This window comes from Bremia lactucae, linkage group LG10, assembly GCF_004359215.1.
Source record: "Bremia lactucae strain SF5 linkage group LG10, whole genome shotgun sequence".
Classification (NCBI taxonomy): domain Eukaryota; phylum Oomycota; class Peronosporomycetes; order Peronosporales; family Peronosporaceae; genus Bremia; species Bremia lactucae.
In genome coordinates this window covers 3,602,056-3,617,778 of record NC_090619.1, presented here as the reverse complement: position 1 = coordinate 3,617,778, position 15,723 = coordinate 3,602,056, and positions in this window count along the sequence as shown.

The window sequence follows — 15,723 nt, the reverse complement described above, 5'->3', positions numbered from 1 at the left end:
CTTTTGAGCTTTAAATCTTGGGGTTTATTTTTATTGCGCATTATTCCTTTGAGCCATTCCTCTAATTTTACCATTATTTGTAGTTACATTTCTGGATGACTCTTCGCGCTAGGCATTCGCGTATTTTACTGAAACGTGGTGCAGAAATTCATTGAGTTCAAGCCGATGATGAAAAAAAAGTTCAAGTATCACGATCAAGTGTATTCGCACAGAGAATGGTGGAGAATATATGAACAGGCGGTTTGCAGAAGTTTGTCGGAAGTCCGATATTGTACATCAAGCGACAGTACCGAATTCGCCCGAACAGAACTGTATAGCGGAACGAATGAATCGAACACTCACGGAGAGAGCACGATCGATTCTTACCACATGCAAGCTGAGGAGAAGTGGTGGGATGAAGCTAAAAACACTGCCGCGTATTTGACCAATCGAATTACATGCGTAGCTTGCCCGAACAAGACTCTGTTCGAAATGTCCACTTCTCGATTTGTGTGGCGAAATACACAGCTCGACGGTTTTATTGCAAGGACAAGAAATGACGACGGAAATGCCTCGTCCGCCGGACGGCGGCGGGGGGGCCGATGAACGATCATCGCCCGCAGGACCATGCGCCGCCGACAGACGCAGAGGACGCGGCACAGCGAGGTGGGGCGGAGGCGGAACCTGCTGCAGGCTCGAACAAGGCAATGGGGGTATCGGGCGCAACTCCAGTGACGCCGGGAGCGGCGCAGGCAACTAGCGGCGGTGGTGCTGCAGGTCCGACAACATCGAGCTACAAAGACGCAGTGCGCAAGGGGGGAGAACAGCAAAGTCCCGACGAGCGCCAGCGCGGCTGGGTGCAGGTTGCTACTCGACCGTGGAAGGCGAAGCCGGACAACGATCTACGCCCGATGATCCCGCTGGAGGAAGAAGCACTCGCGGCGTGGTTGATGGGAAGCATCGTGCTTGCCGAACCACCTGGCTTCCTCGCGTGCACACACACCCGCGTTATGCGAGTGGCGATGCTCGAGTTCTTCGAGTCGTACCTCGAGGGACGGGTGGTCGCTGTCATCCCGCCACTCGTGCGAATGCCGCGCTTGCAGAGTTTTACGACTCGAACTTTTTCCTCGCGACGTTCGACTCTGATGTCTGCCCGGCGCAGCTCAGGCTCGTTACACACATAGAGGCATCCGGCGTTTCGATCTTCCTCTTCCATTTTCGGCACTTCCAGCGTGTCCTGTGCTTTAGGTGCTACTCTCCGCATCATTCGATTGCACGATGCGCTCAGAAGGAAGGCGACGTGCTGATTGAACACCACCGCTCATTTGGGGCACCTACCCACCGACGCGGCTAGTACCTGAACTAACGCTCAAGCACCTCGACGTCAAAGGCCGTCTCGAGCACGTGAAGGAGATCTCTGACGGACTGGCCGCCACGTCGACTCGGCTGCAGGCTGCCGCGCGCAAATCTTCAATTCTCTTGAGAGTGGAAGCTGCGCGGTCGGCTCCGCCCGTCTCGGACGGAACAGGGAAGTGCACAGAAGACCCGGCAAGAACAGTGGAGCGCAGCAGAGGTGCAGCTACAACGGAGATGGCGAACAAAAGAACATCGAAAGAGGATCAAGGCAATGGCGGCTGGTTCGATCCTGGCAATGCGAAGAAGTCCAAGAAGCTGCAGAAGGACGCAGACAAGGTATCCCAGGCACAAAAGGGAAACGCCAACGTGACTGCAACGATGCCAAAGTCCGCAAACATGAGCAAAACACCGAAGGCATCGAACAAAGTGCAGAGTGAGTGCCAGAACAACGTGACGAACAAGAAGCAGGCCACGGCCAAGCCAAAGAACAAGTCCGCGAGCTCGTCACAGAGCCAGCGCAAGCAGCAGACGACGAACAAACGAGCAACCACGCTCTCTCATGCCGAGGCGCTCGCCAAACTCGACAACCTGCGTGGTGGAGGAGGCCCGGAACCTGCTAAAACCAGCGAAGAGGACGAACAGACCAACGACGCTGGTGACGGCGGTACGACTGTGGCAATTACCTGTGCCCAAGGAGAGGTACAGGAAGCAAAGCTCCGGGTGGACGCGCTAATTACCTCAGGCACATCAGACGAAGCTGCACGCAGCCGCCGCGAGGGCGCTGTATCACGAGGCGCACGGTCGAGTACTGGAACACGAGATCATGCGCGAAGGCATGGAGGAAGATGACAGCCCGGCAGAGTTGAGGCATGATCTGCCGAACGATGCGGAGATGGCAAGCTTGGAGCATGGCTACCGTACAGCTGACGCCGAGGCGAGAGACGCGGCTGCGGCAGCTGGTAAGGCCGAGAGAGTACACGCAGCACTCGCAAAGAAGCTTGCGAAGCTGATCGCAAAAGAGACGTTTTTGACGGAGGAGCTGCCGCAGATCGACAAGGCGGAACAAGAGAATCAAAGCGCAACGCCGGACGCCGAAGCAGAAGATCTCCGAAAGAAGAGCCAGAACACCATTCATCGGCTCCTCTCGTCGTACATTTCGAAGCGGCGGAAAGCCACCGGCGCAGCCGGAACCGCTCAAACCTGCCGACGACACAGTGCCGACGCACGAGCCAGCGTCTCCGCCCGACAGCGAGGAGACCAACCCCACCGACGAGAACATGCATGCACCCGACGTAACCATGATCGGCAGCGGTGTATCTTTTAGTGATACAATGCGACTCGACGAGCTGGGTGACGGCGCGGTTACGCCGCCGATAAGAGCACAACGCATCCCGATTCCGGCAGAACTGGCCGCGGCCATCGCTGACGAGCTCGAACAAGTGCGCAAGGATGGTGCTGAAGGTGACAAAGCGGACACACACGACGCAGGAATGCAACCGCAGTTGTCTGACTCCGTCATCGAGGCACGCGACAGCGCGGCAGCGCAGTATCGCGCGAACAGTGATCATGCCGCTACTCTCTCCNCATTCATCGGCTCCTCTCGTCGTACATTTCGAAGCGGCGCAAAGGAGCGAAGCCACCGGCGCAGCCGGAACCGCTCAATCCTGCCGACGACACAGTGCCGACGCACGAGCCAGCGTCTCCGCCCGACAGCGAGGAGACCAACCCCACCGACGAGGACATGCATGCACCCGACGTAACCATGATCGGCAGCGGTGTATCTTTTAGTGATACAATGCGACTCGACGAGCTGGGTGACGGCGCGGTTACGCCGCCGATAAGAGCACAACGCATCCCGATTCCGGCAGAACTGGCCGCGGCCATCGCTGACGAGCTCGAACAAGTGCGCAAGGATGGTGCTGAAGGTGACAAAGCGGACATACACGACGCAGGAGTGCAACCGCAGTTGTCTGACTCCGTCATCGAGGCACGCGACAGCGCGGCAGCGCAGTATCGCGCGAACAGTGATCATGCCGCTACTCTCTCCGGTACCCTGCCGCACAAGCGTCCAGCGGACGCCCCAGCCACACAGATTGAGCTACCGGCAAGCGAGATCGAAGACAGGGCGAAGCGACTCGTGGCATCTATGGAGGTCCTTCGCACGCTGAAGCAAGCGGAGAGGGATGAACGTAAGCGACGGCAAAACGCAAACATCCATGCGGTCGAGAAATGGAGGCGTGCGAACCCAAGTACCAAGAAGCGGCCAACTCCAGCAACCGGCGATCTTGCGAAGTGGAGTCAGAACGCATGTGGACGCAATCGCTGAGGTCATGCGCAGCCTCCCGTACCCCCTGGCAGCGATACGCTCGATCGACTATAAGACGCTATGCAACATCGAGCATGCAGTCGGCAGTCAAGCACAGCTTCAGCTCATGAGCTATCACGAGACAGACGACTCGCTACCGCCGGCAGTACGCAAACTCTGCCGCGATCAAGTTAGAGCCGCAACTGCGATGCCGCAAGGTCCGACGCGCTGGGCCATCACGGACAGCGTTGATTGGTGGAAACGCCTTGAAAACCACGACAAAACGCTGCTCACAGCCCTCACTTATTTGCAGCTAGATCCTGATCAATGGGTGGTACTGAGCATCGCCAGCCTCGTGATGCCGTCGCGTTTTGTGCCCGAGGAAGTGACTGGCATCGTTTTACCGTAGGCTAAAGCCGACGTGTGGATGAAAGACCCAGAAGTGCGGGCTCTCGTCGCGGATGTGACGAAGACACGGTCGTGGGCTCGGGCACTCACGTTGTGCGAAGTTGGCAGCGACAAGGCTGCGCCTCGCTATTAAGGGCTTTGCGGGCACAAACACGAGTCCACCCGTCGGAAGCGTCTCGCAACAGACAGTCCGACAACGCAAGCACACTCGCATCAGTCGCAGAGATCGGACATGCAGCCTGGTCACACAGAACGTATGCGGCATCGGGGCGGAAGCAACAAGACAAGTCGCGCGGTTCTCGCATTTTCGGCAGCAACAAGAAGCAGGGCAACTCGACATTGTCTGCATAAAGGAGACGCGTGTGCCGGCGGACGACATCGACGAGATCGAGAAGAGATACTGCGGCGCGTGGGGCTACAAGGGGGCTGGGCGTCGGCTGTCGGCGTGGAGCCCAAGTACGGGGCGCTCGGGCGGAGACGGGATCCTGCTGAACCCGTACAGCATGATCACACAGCTCACGCCGGTCCGAGAGTCCGACTGGACAGCGCATTGGATGGCCGTCAGGGTCTTGCTCCACAACGCTGAGATCGTGATAGTCAATTGTTATGCGCCGACCCAACTGGCGAAGCGAGAAGCGTTCGACATGCTGCGTGAGTTGCTCGCCGACGAACCAGGGCCGGTCTTCCTCGGGGGTGACGTTAATTGCACACTCAACCCTGTGGTCGATCGATCGCACCCGCCGAGCAGCCGCTCCCACGACTCCAAGGCTCTCCGGCTGCTGCTCCGGGAGCGTGCTCTCGTCGACACCCAGCAGGACGAAGCCGACAGAGCGTTGCAGGAACAGGAGGTGCACGAATTCCACGCGCGACATCACACTTACCACTACACGCGACCCGGCGGTTGCAGCGCAAGCAGTCGCTTAGACCGTTGGTACTGCAGCAAGGATCGGGTTCGGCTCGTTACCACCTCTGTACCGGAACCGTTCTCGGACCATGACGGAGTGGAGATCCGCATAGCTGCGCCTGACAAAGTGGTCCAGGTGAAGAAGCCGCGGAAGGTCTACCCGCCACGCAATACGCTGCGGCCTCAACAGCGCGTGTCACGGCAGACTTTTTCTTAACAGCAGAGTCTGAGCTCGATGGTATAGAGTCAGCTTTCAGCGACCCGACGGCACGCGCGAAGGCGTCGGCTTTGTGGTGGGACGATAAGAAGACCAGTCTTCGCGTACGTATTTAGCTGCAAAGAACGATGCACAGAGCAAAGCGGCAGCAGGGTACCGACAGAAGCTTGAGCGCCTCAATATCAAGCTCAAGGCCGTTCTGCTCGAAGCGCGCAACCAGGCCACGCTAAACACTGTTGGTGACACGAGCGCCGAGCGAGTGCAGTCGCTGCGAAGAGAGGTCGCCAACTGCAGAGCCAAATGGCAAACGTCGAAGCGGAGGAGACTGGTGCGGAGCCACACGTACCACTCGGCGCGCTCGACACGAGCGTTCTACCAGAGGGTGTCGAACAAGTTCCTCGACAACACGGTATATTCACTCGGTGGACGGGCGCAGCATGGTCCCACTCGCTCGAGAGAGCTGGCCGAGGACATGCGTGTTGGCTGGCAAGCCGTCATGCAGCAACCGGAAGCAGACAGCGGCAAGATCGAGGACTTAATCCGCTCACTGCCACCACGAGCGCCAGTCCCGAGCTGCAGCGACTGAACTGCGTGAAGACAGAGCTCGAGGTACGGAAGTCGATCCGCAAGTGCCAACGCGGCAAAACGTGCGGCCCCGACGAGCTGAGCAACGACTGGTACCGCGATCAAGCGATCAAGCGATCTATCGACGACCTTATCCCTCTGCTCACACGGATGTTCAACTGGTGGACCGAGGGTGAGTCAGTGCCGAGGTCGTTCAGTGACTCGCACGTGTCAGGCATCAAGAAGAACCGGAGTGCGGCGCGGCCACTCGATTTCCGCCCGATCGCACTCCTGAACTCGGACTACAAGATCTTCACGCGATTGTACGCGACCTGTCTGCGAGCCCTCTTGCCTCGCACCGTGCACCCGCTGCAGGCCGGCTTCGTGCCAAACAGAGAGATGAACACCATCCTCGATCTGTTCGTGGCGGTGAGGATCGCTGCTAGAGAGGATGAGAACCTTGCTCAGGGACTCGCGATGCTACTCGACTTCGCGAAGGCGTACGACTCTCTCAGCCGGCTTTTCCTCTTCGCGGCGCTGCGATACCTGGGATTCCCTGACAATTTCGTGCGGCTTGTGGGAATCCTGCACGAGAACACGTGATGCCGCTTCCTAGTGAACGGCTACCTGTCGAGTTGGCTCGGCGTCACGTGCGGCATTCGGCAAGGCTGCCCACTCGCACCGCTGCTCTTCGTCTTGGCACTAGAGCTACTCTACGAGAAGATCGAGAATACGACAGAACTCGAAGGTGTAGTCCTCAGTAGCCGATCCAAACAGATTAATGTGAAGATCTATGGGTACGCCGACGATACGGCTGTCTTCGTCCGGTCTCCACAGAAAGTCAGCAGGGTGTTGGAGATCCTCGCACAGTTCGGCACGGCATCCGGACTTCGAGTCAACGCCAGCAAGTCCATGGCTATTCCTCTCCGCAGTGGTGTCGTCATTGATCCCGCCTCTCTTGGTGATGTGAAGCTCTTGCGCGACGGCGAGCACTGCAGGTACCTCAGTATTCAAGTCAGTGTTGGTGACGCGACGAAGGCCAACTGGGAAGCGTGTGTCAGCTCGATCAACGCGAGATTGCACCTCGCGCGGGCCAAAACTAACACAGTAGGGCAACGAGCCGCGTTGGCTGCAGCGGTCATTGTACCAAAGATCGTCTTCGTTGCCAGGCACGTCTGGCCACATAAAGCAACTGTGTCGACCAACTACAGCAACTCGTCAAACGCTTTGTCTGGGGCAAACGAGATGGCAAGCAGGTTCGAGCTTGGATGGGCGAGATGCAGGCCGAGCTACCCATACTTGAAGGCGGGATTGCAGTTCCGAATATTCAAGCGGAGCTTCTCACCATGGCGGCAATGACAGTTGGACGGTGGGCGTCGGGATCGACAGGAGCCGGGCGGACCATCGGTGACATCATAATGGCAGGGCGGCAGGGCGCTGACGTCTATCTCACCCCGAGGTTCGATATAACGGCGAAAGACGCCAACTTCTACGGCTCGACGATGTGGGCATCCGGAGCAGCAGTCGTGCGATCCGTGCACGGCGGCACCCTCTCGGCAGCGGAGCATCGGCTTGTGCGGGACGCCCGTGAGGCAATGCGAACCAGCCTCAGCAATGCGCGGTGGCACGATGGCGAGGTGGTATATAGCATCGATGCCACCACGATGACGAGAGTGGCGGATCTGGTGCGGCGATGGGCGGATCACAGGCGAGCCTTTTGCGACGAGTGGCTCCGGCACGCGACACTGGATACCGCGACCTGGCTACACAATGGTCATGGAGCTCTTTCTAAAGTTGGCGACTTTGCACGAGCGACAGACTGTCGGCGAACGCTCGGAGATGTCATCGAGTGGTCGTGGAGCAGGAGAGGCGAGATCACGTTCCAGATGCGCGAGTATCCGGATCCACGGCCGTCGACTCGACGGGCAGCGGAGCGCCTTTGTGAAACACTCTTGATCAACTTTCCGCAGCTTCTCTACCGTCCGCACACACCGACGTTACTGAGACCGGTCAATGTGGAGTTGCAGCAGCACCACTCGTGGATGCTAACGGACAACGGGGACAGCATCATCTACTTGGACGCTCTACTGCAACGCGATCCACGTACAGTGGCATCGATGAGCGACTGCGAGCGTGAAGCATCGGCAGACGTGCCGGGCAGTACAGTCACGTTCCAGGGATATCCGGTACTCTCGCGGCTCGTGAGTCTCTACAATGGTGAAGGGCGGTGGCGACCAAGAAGGAAGCAGTACAGGCGGATGGTGACACGAAGACGTCGAGAGAAGGGAGAGAAGGCACGCGATGATGCGCTGGCCAGACAGGCAAGCAGCAGCTCGACTGTGTTCGATGAAATGCGGCAGATCAAATGGACCGAGACGCAGCGAGTTCCCGGTCTTTCTCCATACGCAGCGCAGACCGTTTTCCGGCTCAAGGCGAACAAGCTTAACCTCTGGAACCACGATAGCAGCAACCTCACGTGCCCGCACTCCTCAGGCAGCGACGTTGAACACACCAACGTCAAGCACGTTTTCTGGGACTGTCTAGTCGCGGCGACGGCGTGGGCAGACTTCCGCGCACGCTGGCAACAACTCGGCGAGAACGTCATAAACGACGCACGACGTGTGTGTTTCAGCCTCGAGATGCCTGAGACACCCGAGCGGGCTTGGAACGCTGTTCGTGCCACTCTGAGTGACGAGGAGGATGAGGAACCGTTGCGCGACGAGCTCTACCCAGTGGCCAGCCTACTCTGGCGGCACACGGCGGTCGCAACGCTGCATTCCATCTGGTGTGCACGACTCCGACTGCGACACGAACCGACCGCCTCAGCGACCGTGATGAGAGCCGTCATTAACGCCTCTATCCACGGTGGACTCAGTTCTCTCGGACACCTCATGCGAGACTTCGACAGCGATGCGCACCGAACTCCGAGAGGGAGGGTGATGGCGGTGCTCGTGGCCACCCTTCAGGACCTGCTGTCGGAACGCGACCGCGACCGCACATGTCCACGACCACTCGCGTCGCGCTCCGTCTTCTTGCTTTTCTTCGATGGAGGATCGAGAGGCAACCCAGGGCCCGGAGGGTCAGGCTTGGTCATCGTGCGACTCGACATCGACACGCACGCCACAGACATCTGCTGGGCGTCCAGCATGTCGTATGCGCGAGTCGACACGACCAACAACACGGCCGAGTACTGGGGGCTCATCCACGGACAACGTCGAGCCGCGGCAGCTTGCTACAGCCCGTTGCACGTGATCGGAGACAGCAATATGATCATCCGGCAGCACCAACGCCACAGGGTACCGATACAGCCTCGACTGCGACAACTCTATCTGAAAGCGAGACGATGCGCGGACGGGCTCGGCATTCGCAGCTGGACGCATCATTACCGCGAGCATAGCAAGATGGCCGACCGAGCAGCCAACATCGCGATGGACACGGCTCTCTCTCAGCAGACGACTGCAGAGGACGGACGTCCAATCATCATGGAACTTGCAGAACACCTGAACAACGACGTTCGACAGTGGATTACAACGCGCCAAACAGCGCTGAATGAAGTCACGCTTGTCGCCACGCCAACACGAACAACGCGAGAGCATACACTCGCACTCCGGACCCTCGTGGACCGGAATGCTCAGCAGTGACAGCACGATCGACCGAGATCTGCCTTCTGTAGAGCTGCATAGTATATAGGACACTAACACGGCCATAGGGATCTCTAGAAGTATCTCAATGTACCTCACCTTCTCACTCACTCTGTTCGAAATGTGCTTTGGAACCAAGCCGGACCTTCGCACATAAGTGTTTTGGGAGGGTTCCAGGTTTTACGGGCACATTAGCAAGGCAAAATGTCTATAGCTGGGCAAAAAACCATTTGGATACATGTTTGGGATATTCACAAGAAGTAAAGGGGGTATCGAGTCTGGAACTATGATTCGAAACGAAGCGGTCGGTGATATTCCAAGAATTGACTAAGTCTAAGTATGTGCAAGTTGCTAGTGGTTCACCAATTACTAAATTCAATCCTATAAATTTCCTAAAGAAAGTTTTTCTTACTGGAAAGTGATACATTGAAACCAGCAAGCATGAGTGAAGAGGTGGGCAATGGAGCTAAACCTACGAGCCAAAGTGTATGACATGCACGATTGGGACATCTAACAATCAAGGCAATGAGATTATCTATTATAAAGGTTAAGATTCGTCCTCGATAAATGATGAACAAGACGATACATGTGCAGGATGTGTGAATGGAAAGTCGTCGGTCAAGCCGTTTTCTCAGTCGAACTGCGGTGACATGAAGACCACTTCACTACTTCGGATTGTGCACAAGGGTCCGGATTCGTTGCTGTGGCTATGAGATGTGGTAACACATAAATACAATGATTCTCAGCGTACACATTGCAAAAAGGAATGAGCAATGAAAATGAAGACCAAGTCATCGAATATGAACAAGATAATGCAGCGCTTGAGATACCAGGATGCGATGAAGTCTCCTCGTCCAAGCTGTGAAGTGATGCAATCATGACCGAGCTGAAGGCATTACTGTCAAAGAATACCTGGACCGCAGCGAACAATTCTCAAAATAAGAAGGTGATCGGAACCAAGAGGGCTTTTGCGATCAAACGAAATGATGCGGTAGAATTAAGCGTTAGAAGGCTCTACTTGTAGCATTGGTTTATCGGCAAACCTATGAAAATTGACTACTACGAGACATACTCTCCAGTCACGAACTTAAGTTCGATTCGCGTCTTCCTGGCAGTATGCTGTCATTAAAATATGACTATTCATCAGTACGATGTTGACACTGCATTTATAATAGTGCTTTAGAAAATGTTTGTATTCACATGTTGACATGAGACCTGATCAAGTTCTAAAACTCAATCGAAGCTTGTACGGACTAAATAAACTGCTGCTACGTAGTTCAAGCCAATTTCAAGTGTTTACATGAATATGGACTGTAAAGCGTGTGTTTCGGACCCGTGTGAATTTGCGTCAAGATGACAATTTTTCGTGGTCTTAAGTGACTTTGTATGTCGACGAAATGCTTATTAGAGGCGTTTCGGCTGACTCAATCAAAGAGGTCTCAGACGAATTATCAAGTTTTTTCAATGAAGACTACGTAAACTGCGGTTCATCCTCGGCACCGAAGTCAAATACAACATGGGTAAAAGAAACAGCTTAAGATCAGTCAGAGCGCTTGAATTGCCAGAATAGTTGATGAGATTAACCAAGTCGCTGCAAAACCTGTGTGCAATCCAAGTGCGGAAGCCCAAGGAACGACTCAAGAATGGTTAATCGCTCATATCGATCTCTAGGGGGTTCGCACAAGACCGACATTGCGTTCGAGGTGTACCAATTAAGTCGACATTTGAAGAATTCTAGTAAAGAACCCTGTAATGCGGTTATTCGTGTGCTACGCTACTTAAAGACTACTGAAATGCATGGATTTTGCTAGCGGAGCAAGTCTGGCGGACAAAACCTATGTGCTTATAGTGATGCAGACTGGGGGATTAACAAGGACAATCGACTGATGGTGATGATCAACTATTCCCCCGTAATTTTCAAGTTAAGCTGGCAACACACTGCGGACGCCGAATTTGTGGCACTTCGGTTATGCATTTAAGAAGATTTGTTGACTAAATGCCTACTACTGGAGAAGAAAATCAAGATTGACGTTCCAGTCATGGTGTTTGAAGACAACCAAAATGCAGTTGCAATTGCGCAGAACGAAGGGAATCGGAGTCGTGCCAAGTACATCGACATTAGTGATGATTTTATCTGCGATCGGGTCAAGACCAAAGTTGTTCAGTTGGAGTATATCGAGCCTCGGCTGCAATTAGCTGATTTCCTGACCAAGGCAATTTCGACTAAGAAGTTTCTGCTTCTCATGGCCAAGTCAAACATTGGAAACCTCCCGTCGAGGGGGAGTGTTGACGATGGAATCAAAAGCTGATACTAGGAACATGTGATGCACGTGATACAGATTGGACAAGTATTACATCTGGGACAAGTGGCTCATATCGGACAAGTGGTATATTTTTAAATTTCTTGAGACTGAAATTTACTTTCTTAGTTACTTATTAACGACTAATTGTCTCCTCTGTTATTATATCACAATAAAACCAAGAATTACAACAAGTTTGTCTACCAAGTCCAGTACGATAAAATTAACATCGTACTGTATACCCATTAACGTGTATTGGATACCAGTTACACCTGTTGCAAGGCGCGCTGTCGTTCTCGGAAGAATCATATCGCGCGCATCCAAATTAAGCCATCGATCCCAATTCATTTATTTGTATTTTCTTAATATATTCTTAAGTCAGCTAAGAAGATTGCAATCCGTACGAGCTTATTTAATACAGTTTTACTTTTTTCCTATAGCTAAGCCTTTTTAGACGTGCAGAGATTGCTAAGCATGGCTAAGCTTGGCTTAGCCGCTGAAGACCTTCCTCTGCACGTCGTGTACGTGAAGCACTCTCGGAGGCACCTCACTCTCACTATAATCGGTGCAGGTCGGCTTGTACTGAAGCAGTACTAGCGAATAGTGTCCCGTTACACACGACATTCAGAGGAAGGTTCTAAGCTAATAACTAGCAACAAGATAGTGCTTAGTTTACTAATAAGGAAAAATAGATCTAATATATTTTAGTTCCTGCGCAATAACATCCTTACTTAATATATTAATATAAGGTTATGTATTCTGACCCATTGCACACCACCCATTCGCTCGTCTAGCAGCGATTGGTGGGGTTGGTTTGAAGACTCAAAGATTTAAATCAACCAAAAATTAATGTCACGTAACTGCCACACTATACCGTGTACGGTACAGTATTGTCCATACAAATTATATTCTTTATTCTTCTTTGAGAGTCCTCTTGTAGTAATATTATTTACGCAACAAGCCTACCCCTTGCATGTTATCACCAGTCTATTCATGGTTGGTCTTTTCCCAACCGTAGTATGTCTAGGATGAGGTCATAAGGACTTTCCATATTTAAAGCGGTGAAATTCTCTGTACAGAATAAATTATTAAAGCTGAAGAAGAGTCTAACTTAAACTCAACCAGATTTCACGAGCGCCGTTCGCCAAGCGAACGGTCACATCTTCTTGCTTGCCATCCTGGCAAACCGACTCATAACACGCCGGTAGAGCTGCGAATTTTAAAAATCTTCGTGATGGCCCGAACCCACGAAAATTGTCATTACAGTAGAAACTATCTAAGTTAAAATTGTGTTAATTAAGAACCTCCTTAAATTAATTACTCACCGCTGTCCCAAGGTCGGGCACATACATTAATTAATAATGAACCTCTGTAATTTAATTATTTATGCAATTGAAGGTTCCGTATTTTTTTAAGTTTATAATTCATATAATTTTTCTTGAAGAAAAATTCAATTACTGCGTAATAATCTAAAGCCCTACCTAAACACGTCTGATGAAATTTCGTATGTCAGGCTCAACCATTTGGTTTGTGCGGATTGCTCCATCCCTATCCTACATCTGCAGGACTGACTTGAGGAAACCCAGCGCATCGCCATCCTGTTGCAGCCAGAATGTCTCAAGCAACTCGAGTCCTTTCTGAGCATCCACGACAGTGATCTTAGGCAGTTCCTGGATATTATCCTGCTCGTCCTCAGGCTGAGAGTCTGAAGTTGGTCCTCGATGAAAAAATCATGTCTGGAATCTTTGATGTAATCCGCTTAGCAGGATAGTTTAGCAGGTTGCGGATGTCCATCGGGTTAGGATACCTGAAGCGTCCAATCTGATGTTTCAGTTCCACCATGACGTCATTATCAAAGCACTGCTCCTTAAGGACTGGTGCAGCATCAGCCTGTTCTGACCGGATGTTGCAGTGCCGGAAACAGTTGTGGATGGTCTCAGTGTGGACAATGCTGAGACTGACATGGATAGCATGAGGGATGTTAATCTTTGCCGGCAAACCGACACCATTGTCGAGATCCTGAAGGAGCATACGGTTGAAGCAGCGCCGGTTGCACGCTTTGAGGTTGCGTATGATTCTCTGGTCGCAAGGCTGAAGCTTTGACGTCATGTTGGGTGGAAAATAGTAGATTGTAGTGTTGCGATGTGTGATCCGCTGCGGCAGATCAGCAAGCGGACGTGTGCACTGCAGCTGTCCAATATCATCAGCACTTTGCGGTTTGCCATCCTCCGATCGAAGTCCCTCAGCCACTCCGAAAAGATGATTTGTGTCATCCAGGCCTTCTTGTTGCTACGATACTGACAGCCAAGGTTCTGGAGATTGATATGGCGGAAGCAGCGGGGAGTGGCGTATTTGCCAAGGAACCATAGGGGCATTTTGTCGGACCCATTACCATTGCAGCAGACAGCCACAGTTATCCGTTCCTTGTTTTGCTTCCGCCCCTCCAGCTGACGTGTTGCAAGCGAATTGTCAGCCTGAAACAGAAGACGTGCATTAGCCACCAAGCAATAAAAAGTCGATGTCCTATGCAGACTGCTTACCTGCATCCGATAGAACAAGCCAGTCTCATCCATGTTCTAGATATCCTTCCATTCATACTGATTGAGGACCTCACGTAGGGGAGAAAGTGCATACTCCAAAGCAACCATGTTCACCGAGCCGATCTCTCCGAAGCGGTGATAGGAGCGGATTCCATTCCGAGCTTTAAAGGATTCCAGCCATTCATCGGAAAACTGAAATGGTTCATGTCCTGGACGAAGACGGTCCAGAATCTGCTCTGCTTGTTCACGGACAAGGTCTCCGCTGAGATTGATGCGATCGTAGTGGGCAGTGAACCAAGCCAGCAGAGATAGTTCCATCAGTGAATACTTGACTGCACGCTGGCATTTGGCACTCATGTTGCTGTCCTCTGAACGCCGAAGAAGGTCTGCCTTCCTCTTCAGCGTGCTGGAGACCGTTGCCTGGCTGACCCTCAGCTGATAATTATCCTGAAGCCAAATGACAAGATGAGCCTGAGTCAGTGCAGGATTCTCTGTGTGATGTTTTCATAGAGCCACACGGACATCGTCCGTCATTGTGGTGTGGCGTGCTCCTCTCAGACGCATTGTTGTTGTGCTCCTGAGTTGTTCTTGGGGGTTTGAGGTCCAAATTTTCGGAACCTTACGTACTAGGCTACGCTGCAAAAAAAAATTAAATTCAAACCAAAAAATAGACATCGAAACCGTTATGATTTTTCACCGCTGTTCATAAATAAAAAGTAGAATTAGTTTACCTCTTCAAACGCGTCCCCTACAAAATCCGTTGGAAGAGCAGTTGCGCACGCGCACAATGTTCGAACGCGGAGGTATTGATACTAATTCTAGCAACAACGCCGGCAGTGGCGGCTCTCATACTTTCTCCATCGAGACGCATCGCGATGCGCCGCACAGCCAAGAAAGTGTGTCGTTCCTCAGCTCGATGCCCATAGAGGAGTTTGTAGCGAAGTATCAGGTAATTAAGATTTCGTGGCGTGGCAAGTACGATCGCATATTAGCAATGGCCCCCACACGGTTCTGCACCATCGATCCGCGGGACTTTGAGGTCACCAATTCGTGGTTACTCACCGCGATTATCAGTATCAGTCTCGATCCTTCCGACGCACAATGCTTTACGGTGACACTTAAAGGCACTAAAAAAGAAGAGCAGCTAAAGCTGCGCTGTCTCTATCGCTCTAGGCTGCTCATGGATCTCTACCGACTAAAGGAACAATACCAGCAGCGAAATGTGCGCTCTGAGACGGGCATTCAATGCGCCAAGTGGTCAAGACGAGGATATCTAATTAATTGCACACTTTTTGTCGGTATGGACGGGATCACACTGTTGCAGCAGGGGAGAATACGCTCCAAATATTTGTATACGGAGATAGAACACCTATCGCTCCTCACGGACTCGCAGGATGGGTTTGCTGTCGGATACACAGGACGGAGTCGACTACTATTTAGCAAGCTGAGAACGCAAATCTATCAGCGCATACAAACGACAGCTGAAGCAATCGGACGTAACTTTGATGT